The sequence below is a fragment of the Capra hircus genome, chromosome 27, assembly GCF_001704415.2.
Source record: "Capra hircus breed San Clemente chromosome 27, ASM170441v1, whole genome shotgun sequence".
NCBI classification, from domain to species: domain Eukaryota; kingdom Metazoa; phylum Chordata; class Mammalia; order Artiodactyla; family Bovidae; genus Capra; species Capra hircus.
In genome coordinates, this window is record NC_030834.1 from 21,628,196 (window position 1) to 21,637,779 (window position 9,584).

A 9,584-nucleotide genomic window follows, 5' to 3' on the forward strand; every position below is an offset into this window, starting at 1 on the left:
TGAGAAGAGAACTGTCAGCAGCCTTCCAGCGCCCACTGCACGACCCCCGCGCCCTCCAGTCTCACCCCCACTCGGCGCCCGGGTGCCCCCAGCTCCGGCCTTGCTGCCTCCCGGCTATTCCTCACACAGCTCAGGACGCAGGGGCTCCGCACTTGCTGTTCCCTCTACTGGGAATGCTTTTCCCTGAAGTACAAGCAATGTGTCCCTCACTTTCTCCCAACCTCGGCTCAGATATCACATCCTCAAAGTCGTCTCCCTGATCACTCAATTGTACACATACACACACCACACACATACCACACAAATACAGCACACACATACATACCACACCACACACATACCACACACCTACATACCACACACACTCACACACCACACACACCACACAAACACAGCACACATACACATACCACAGATGCACTCACACCACTCACACACCACACACCTACATACCACACACACACACACCACACACACACACACCACACACACTCACACACCACACACACAGCACACATATACATACTACAGATGCACTCACACCACACCACACCACACCCACATGAATACCACACATGCACTCACACACACACACACCACAGACACACACCACACATACATACCACACACACACCACACCACACACGCATACCAAACACACATACCATACACACACACCACACACCACACACACACCACACACACACACCACACACACACACCCCATACACACACCACACACACCACACCACACACACACACCTACATACCACACACACACCACACACACCACACCACACCACACACACACACCTACATACCACACACACACCACACACACCACACCACACCACACACACACACCTACATACCACACACACACACCCCATACACACACCACACACACCACACCACACACACATACCACACACACACTAGATACATACCACATACGCACTCACACCACACACACACCATACACACTCCACACACACACATCACACACTCCTTACACATATCACACACACACACTCTTACAACACACCCCCCACAGACACCCCACAAACACACACATTCCCCTCCAAGCTTCGTGTTGGCCCACAGCTCTCACTATCTTTACATACTACATTTTCCCTGTGTACATTATCTCCTCTCCACGCCCCAGGACGCAGGGCTCTAAGAGGACCTGGATTCAGTTTTGTGGTTGTATTCTCTGTCCACGGGCTTAAGCAATCGGCTTGACCCATCCTGAGCCTCAGCTTTCTCATCTGTACAATTTCCTCGCCAGTAAACTGAGGTTCATGCTACCAGTTCCAGGCAAAGTGAGTAAGATACAACCTGTGTTTGAGTTTCAAAGCATCAGGAAAAGCAAGGGCTATCAAGGAGGGCCCCTGGCACAGGGTGAAACTTAACATCCTCTCTGAACAGGTGGCCCAGACATCGTTTAAAAGGACAAACAGGACAAGAACAACTGTGAGTAAGGAAGCTGAGACATTTGTCCCATTCTACTTGTATAAAGAAAAACATTAAGAGTTCAGTATTGGTTAGAAGGATACAAACGAAACTGAAAGAAATAGAGGAAGCAAGCATTTCCAATATCAACAGATCAAATTCGGAATTTCTGATTTATACAAAGGCATTTTTCCCAGGAACATATCCAACTAGGAACAGCCCAATGGTGTCAGGCCCAGGTGAGGGCCGGGCTTAGGAAAGCCGGGTAGCACACCCACTGATTTTCAGTGTCCCCGCCTCACTTTGTGCCCACTCTGGTCCCTCCATGTCCCCAGCCAGCCTTGGTGGTCCATTCCATGGCCAGGAGCCCAGGGACACGAGGTGTCCTGCAGGGCATCCGTCCCTGGAGGACATCCCAAGCCCAGAGTAGGAAATTTCCTGAACCTGGCTGTCCCTTCTCCAGCTAGGCACTCGCGTTCCCTTGGGCCCGGATTTCTAACCCATGTTAACTCAACAGCTGAAGGAAATTCCCACAGCTCCCGGGGAACTCAGGCCTCCTCCTGTGCAGCCCCATCCACTGCAGCTCGCAGCTACCATCAGAGTCACCTAAACCTCCCCCGGCCCCCCTTCACTTACAGAAGTGGTTGGCAGCCCAGCCACAGTGAAAAGCACAACATCCCAGTGAACACCATCCACTCCAAACCCACCAGTTCAGAGCTCGTGCTTCTAATTCACCTTGGATGTGCAGTCATAGTTGGGCAGCTGGCCCCTGGAGTCCCAGAGCCTCTCCTGGCCACAAGCCCTCCTAAGCCAGGGCCTCTCTCTCTCAGTGCCTCCCTCACCACCGTCCACACAAACCCCTAGGGGATGCTCCCCGAATACACCTGACCACTTTATGCTGGGGAGGTTTCGCATGCCCCTCTATGGGTCGAGGACCTCATGACTCAAAACTGTGGTCCCCAGACCAGCGCCAGTGTCACCTGGGAACCGAGAACGGCAGGATAAAGAATCTGCATTGCGGCAATATCCCCTGCTGATCTGCTGATCAGTGGTGCTGGTAGTTTAGTTGCTAAGTTGTGTCTGACTCTTGCAAGCCCATGGACTGTAGCCTGCCAGGCTCCTCTGTCCATGGGATTTTCCAGGCAAGAATACTGGTGTGGGTTGCCATTTCCTGCTGATCTGTAGCAACATTCAAGTTTGAGAGACAATCTAAATTCTTTCCCAGCTCGCATCTCTGCAGAATTCACATCGCACTTCTGTCTCTCACCTGAGTAACTCTTCTGGGAAGCTCCTCTCACCTCATCCTCTTCCTTCTCCAAAGAACTAACCCTCCTGCTTCGTGATTCCACATCTGTAACACCCAAGCACTGAAGCCAACATACTTCCCTGTACCTTTGTTAAATGATGCTAGGACCAAACAAAATAACCAAGCTACTCGCTTCAGGAAACACATGTTCCTAGAAGAAAATCCTGATGCAACCAGACCGCTGACTCACCAAGACTCACAGCTGGTGTGTGAAGAGGGGCCCCAGGCCCCCACCTCACCATGCCCACCAGTCCAGAGAAGGCTGGGAAGGTGGAACCCGGCCCAAACCCGACCCCACAGTGCAAGAGGCACCCGAAATTCACCCAGCCGAGCCCCCAAAACTATACAAATACCCAGCCCTAGCTTCCTTTTCTGAGACACTACAAAGACTGTCTAGGTGATGGTCCCCCTCATGGCGACAGAACTAATAAACCTAGCCTTGTAAACAAACAAACAAACAAAAAACTCAAAAATGCCTTTTTAATGAAAAAATAGCAAATAAGAAGTGAAATAAGAGGAAATCATCTAAGTTTATATAGTCAATCTTAACGTCACTATTATCACTATGACTGGAGAGAGTCTGAAGTAATTTTCTGAATATTTTCAGTAGATACTGGTTAATGCCCATTGATTCTACTCTGGGTCCTTGAAGTAACACCCACTTCCTAATCTGGGCTTTTCTCCCTCATAGTTAATTATACACTATCCACCTTCCACTTCCAGGAGACAAGAGAAGACAGGTCACTAACATTTTTTTTTATGAGAACAATGCATATTGTCTCTGAACGATGTCGCTCATTAAACAATGCACCTTAATGTTTAAGACTAGTTAGTGAATGTAGCAACTCTGTTAAAAAGAGCAAGAGAAAGACTTAGGAGGCTTCCATTCAGCCCATGAGTGATCACAGCAACTATGAGCCCATAAGTAATGAGCACACTCTTTCTTGAATCAACAAGTTTGTCTGGTGGCCTTTTAGACGGTTGACAGACAACATACTAATCACAGAATACAGCAGTTATTGATCAGTATGGTCACTCTCACCCCATTCCCATGGCAATGCCCCTTTATCCGCTCAGTTTCTGAGGCTCAGGAATTTGGAGGTTTTGCTGGCGGGTCTGACCCCGGGTCTCTCAGGAGGCTTCGATCAAGGTATCGCCTGGGGCTGTCATCTGGAGATGTGATGAGGCTGGAGGACATGCTTCTGAGATCCCTCTTTGACACTGGCTGGTGGCTAGAGGCCTCAGTTTCTCATCACGTGGACCTGTGCATGCTTAGATGTCCTCAGGACATGACAGCTAGCTTTCCCCAGAGTCAGTGATCCAAGAGCAAGCAAGCAAGAGGGAAGCCACGAAGTTGTCTATGACCTAGTCTCAGAGCTGACAAAGCATCATTTTTGCCAGGTCCCCTGGTCAGGTAGAACCAACCTGAAATGATACAGAAGCAGCTACACAAGAGCATGAGTGCAGGAGGCAGGGCTCCATGGGGGCCATCCTGGAGACAGGCCAGCACACAGCCTGATGAATTAACTCAGAATCTGAGCCCAGGAGCCCTGGCTGAGGCCCCGTGACAGCATCCAGTGACGTTTCTGCCACTCTACCAAATGAATGATGATTGAATGATGGTGACTGACCAAGAGGATGTGTGTGGAAAGAGCCCACAGACATTCAGGCATCGCTGACAGATGTTTATCTGCAAAGGGCACTTTGAAGTCACCTGGAGCTGGCAATTGTGGTCTTGAAAAAAAAACCAAACCACTGGCTTGCTTTCTTCCTTGGTTTGTTTACTCAGCTCCAAAAAGAGTACAGTAAGAACTTCTTTGATGACATTTTATAGAGATTCAAAATTGGATGTGTAAGGCAAGCAGCAATTATTAATCAACTGATAAAAAATAACTATTGTAAAAATTACTTTATAGTTCATGACAGTGTAGGGTAACCATTTGAGTTGATAGACGTCTTTCAGTTTTTGGAAAGAAATTTATAGATTCATAAAAAATAAATCTCTCCCATTTTATAACCACATATAAATCTCTCCCTCATATAACTACATTTCAGAAAAAAAAAATCCATTCCCCTGCAACTCTAACACAATCTCATCACCATCTTTCCTTCCAGACTTGAAGGCAGTTTTCCTGTAACTGGAGTCAAGAGTGTACATAAAAGTTTGCTTTTTGTTTCTTTCACTCTATGTCTTAATACTGAAACTTCATACAGTTTTATACAGAAGTGGTTCAAAATGTGTCATACTTAGAGCAGTCAGCTGAGGGTGGAAGTGGGAGGTGAGAGTTGGCTGGTGGGGGGTAGAGGGGAGGCATCCCAGATCAGTCAGTGCTCAAGAAGGCTGTGTCAGGATCAGCTGAGGTTCTGAGGAGAAGTCCTGGAAGTTATAAAAGGCAGCTGAGGCAAAACAGCAGGAGGTGCTGAGAGATTCTGGAAGTTGTGGTCTAAGGGGGAAGTTAATTACCTAACCAATCTCTGATCCAATTCCTCTTCTATAAATCATAGATATTACATGCACCTACCTTTATAGGGTTGCTGGTAGAAGGGTTAGTCAAATTAAAATATGTCAATTGCCCAGCATATGGGAAAGATGTTATTACTAAAATGGTAAGATTCCATGAATCAAGAACTAGGATTTACCCCAAAATGTTTAGTAGCCATTCTTAAGAGACCTCTTAAGCATACAGTTTATGCCCTAAAATAAACTAATTGATGGCTAATTTCTATTGTATAATATAGGACAGTCCGTCTGGACATGAGGTCAGTGTGGGACTGATCATTAATCAAAATCATTGATAACAAATGCCAATGTCAATAGGGCTTCGCAGGTGGCACAGTGGTAAGGAATCCCCTGCCAATGCAGGAGACACAGGAGACACGGGTTTGACCCCCGGGTGGGGAATTTCCCCTAGAACAGAAAGTGACAACCCACCCCACTATTCTTGGTTGAAGAATCCGATGGACAGAAGAGCCTGGCAGGCGACCGTCCACGGGGTCACAAAGAGTCAGACACAACTGAGCATGTACACGCACGGCAATGCCAACATGGACCAGGAGAGTAACCTAAGCATCCCGGCATCAGGATGCTGGGAGGAGCGTGAAGCCTGCAGGCTGAACCCCACCTCCGGGGGACAGCAGCTACTGGGCTCACTGCTCTGCAGGAGTGTCCACCAGGTTGCCAGGTGACCACGAGGGAACATTTTCATCTTTCATCAGAATGGATGTGCTATCCACAAAGCAAAGTGAGGCAACAAGGACGTTTTTGGAAACCTACATGCACATGAACTAACCAGTGGTTAGCTACCGGGGTTCCTAGCACAGGGAGAGCAGTTACACTTTCCTGCTTATCCCCAGCTGTTGAGGGTTACTTGATTTGTATATTAAAATACAGTTAATGTAGGACTTGCCGGGTGGTGCAGTGGATAAGAACCCACCTGCCAATGCAGAGGACATGGGTTTGATCCCAGGTCCGGGAAGATCCCGCATGCCTCCGAGCAACTAAGCCCGAAAACCACAGCTACTGAGGCCACAGCTGCAACTACTGAAGCCGGAGCACCCTAGACCCTACGCCCCACAAGAGAGGCCACCACTGTGAGAAGCCCATGCACCACAACAATATACAATTAATTAAAAAAAAATTTTTAACCACATACTGACTTCCCATCACTTCATCACAAACACAAGGGGAAAAAGTGGAAGCAGTGACAGACTTCCTCTTCTTGGGCACTAAAATCACTGTGGATAGTGACTGCAGCCATGAAATCAGAAGACTGTTGCTCCTTGCAAGAAAAGCTATGACAGTGTGTTAAATACCAAAGACATCACTTTGCTGACAAAGGTCCATATAGTCAAAGCTATGGTTCTTCCAGTAGTCATGTACGGATGAGAGAGCTAGACCATAAAGAAGGCTGAGTGCAGAAGAATTGATGCTTTGGAACTGTGGTATTGGAGGAGATTCTTGACAGTCCCTTGGAAAGCAAGGAGATCAAACCAGTCAACTCTAAAGGAAATCAACCCTGAATACTCAGTGGAAGGACCAATGCTCCAATACTCTGGCCACCTAACGCGAACAGCCGACTCATTGGAAAAGACCTTGATGCTGGGAAAGATAGAAGGCAGAAGGAGAAGAGGGTGACAGAGGATGAGATGGTTGGATGGCATCACCGATGCAATGGACTTGAACTTTGGCAAAGTCCAGGAGTTGGTGAGGGACAGGGAAGCCTGGGCGTGCTGCAGTCCACGAGGTTGCAAAGAGTCAGACGCGACTTAGTGACTGAATTTGTTGTGGTGTGTGGGCTTCTCACGGTGGTGGCCTCTCTTGTAGGGTGTAGGGTCTAGGGTGCTCCGGCTTCAGTAGTTGCAGCTGTGGCCTCAGTAGCTATGGTTTTCCAGCTTAGTTGCTCGGAGGCATGCGGGATCTTCCCGGACCTGGGATCAAACCCATGTCCTCTGCATTGGCAGGTGGATTCTTATCCACTGCACCACCCGGCAAGTCCTACATTAACTGTATTTTACTATATAAATCAAGTAACCCTCAATAGCTGGGGATGAGCGGGAAAGTGTAACTGTTCTTCCTGTGCTGGGAACCCCGGTAGCTAACCACTGGTTAGTTCATGTGCGTGTAGGTTTCCAGAAACGTCCCTGTTGCCTCACTTTGCTTTGTGGATAGCACATCCATTATGATGAAAGATGAAAATGTTTCCTCGCGGTCACCTGGCAACCTGGTGGACACTCCTGCAGAGCAGTGAGCCCAGTAGCTGCTGTCTCCCGGAGGTGGGGTTGCACCCTGCAGGCTTCATGCTCCTCCCAACAACTGAAATTAGCTGCAGCTAATTTCTTAGCTGACTGCAAAACATTTTAAGCAGTCTTACACCAGAGCCAAGAAACCCATTAACTTTATTCAGCCCAGTAGTTTTCATGCTGTTTGATCTGAAAGCTTTGTTTGCCTCATAAAATGTATTAACACCCTAGAAAGTACACTTTGGGGAAGGCTGCTCAGCTTTCAGAAAAGAAGACCCAAGCCAGCCAATTAACAGAAACACATAGGAGGCTGCCACAGTGCCATGCCAGGGCAGGCAGAGCTATCTCTGCGATGGTGCTGATGGACCTCTGCCACCTGCCATCACCGCGCCAGCAGCCCGGACACTGCAGCTACCCCTGGGGGCCTGACCCTCCGTCTCTCCTCACTGCTCAGCTCCCAGGGAAGAGGGCTGAGTACCATGTTAGCACTTAAAAAGGTGACCTTCCCCCTGAATCCTTGGAAAACTTTTTTTTTTTTTTTTACTATTTCTCCAACAATCACTTCGTGACAGAAGCTTTATGAGTATGTGAAAGATAAATATCTCCTCTTCCGAGGAGGCCTGAGTACACTTGGTGTTGCGGGAACCCTGTGAACGGTGTTATGATGAATTATAATGACAACAGCATATTTTCTCACTTGTTTCTCTTTATCTTCTTTACCCATTTGTTGGCACAGAGAACAGGCAGCGGGAGCCTTAGATTCCTTGACTGTGGTATGAGCATAATAATGTTCATCTTACAGAATCTGTCAGTGAGATCTTTTCAACTATTAAAAAGGCAAATGCGTGTGAAGTTCCTAAAACAGTATCAGAGACGCAGAGGAACCCCATCAATGACAACTATCAGTATTCTTGCTACACTTCCTCTCGGAAGATGGAAAGAACAATGGGTCCGAAGTGTGCACAGTTACAAAGACTGCAGTGCCTGTGGTTAGATGACATTTCTTAAAGGGCTGGAAGGATTTCAGAAATGATCTTTTACTTACAGGTGAGAAACAGGGACACTGAGGCCGAGAAAAATCAAGCCAGTTACCCATGTTTTTCACAGGGGTGTAAATTCCCAAACTTGGACCTCAAACTAAGAACGCAAAACCTCACTGAAAAGTTTACACCTGAACAAGACTCATCTCAAGGGAATGCCTTAGTCGCTCAGCCGTGTCTGACTCTTTTGCTACCACGTGGACCGCAGCCCCGCCAGGCTCCTCTGTCCGTGGGATTCTCCAGGCAAGAATACTGGAGTGGGTTGCCATTCCCTTCTCCAGGGGATCTTCCCGACCCAGGGATCGAACCCGGGTCTCCTGCGTGGCAGGCAGATCCTTTACGGTCTGAGCCACCAGGAAAGTGAAGATGCCCACAAATCTTCACTTCTCACAGCCCCAGGGATTCTGTACTTACACACATTTGCATGGTTAATAACACACTGGAACTTCCTGGATACCAAGTGACCTGCTGCAAAATGTCCCCAGTATTTTAAGGTCCTGTTTGCCTGTGTTTCACAGCCCACGGGTTTTCTTGGGCAGGCATAGCAAGAATCGGGCAGCAAAGCATCAGCCCAGCCCACCACTAGATGGCGCTCCACCCACTCCTGACGCATCTGGGAAAGCCAGGAAGGGACAGCCCAGGTTGAGAAGTACAGAGACCTTATCGCATCCTGGTTCTAGTTCAAACGTTCATACTAGGCCGCGAAAGCAGAATGAGTTTGATTTGCCATGATCACCCTTCGTGCTTAATCTAATTACATTGAAAAAAAGTAGAGCAAAGCTGGAGAAGTGGCTGCCGGCCCAGCACCTCTGGGCTTTACTGCGGCGGGGTGGGAGGATCCTGACACAGTCCAAGCTCCAGATCCACCACCAGCTGAACCGTATGTGAACACCCTGTGGGGTTTTCTTTCTCAGAGGAAGGAGACCGTCCATAATATCATTCTAGAGGCAATGGGAGCTGAATGATGGAGCCAGTGAAAGCCATTCTGGAAGAACTGAAATACTCTTGCACTTAATGTTGGGCTAATAAAGGGAAAGGCAAGGGGA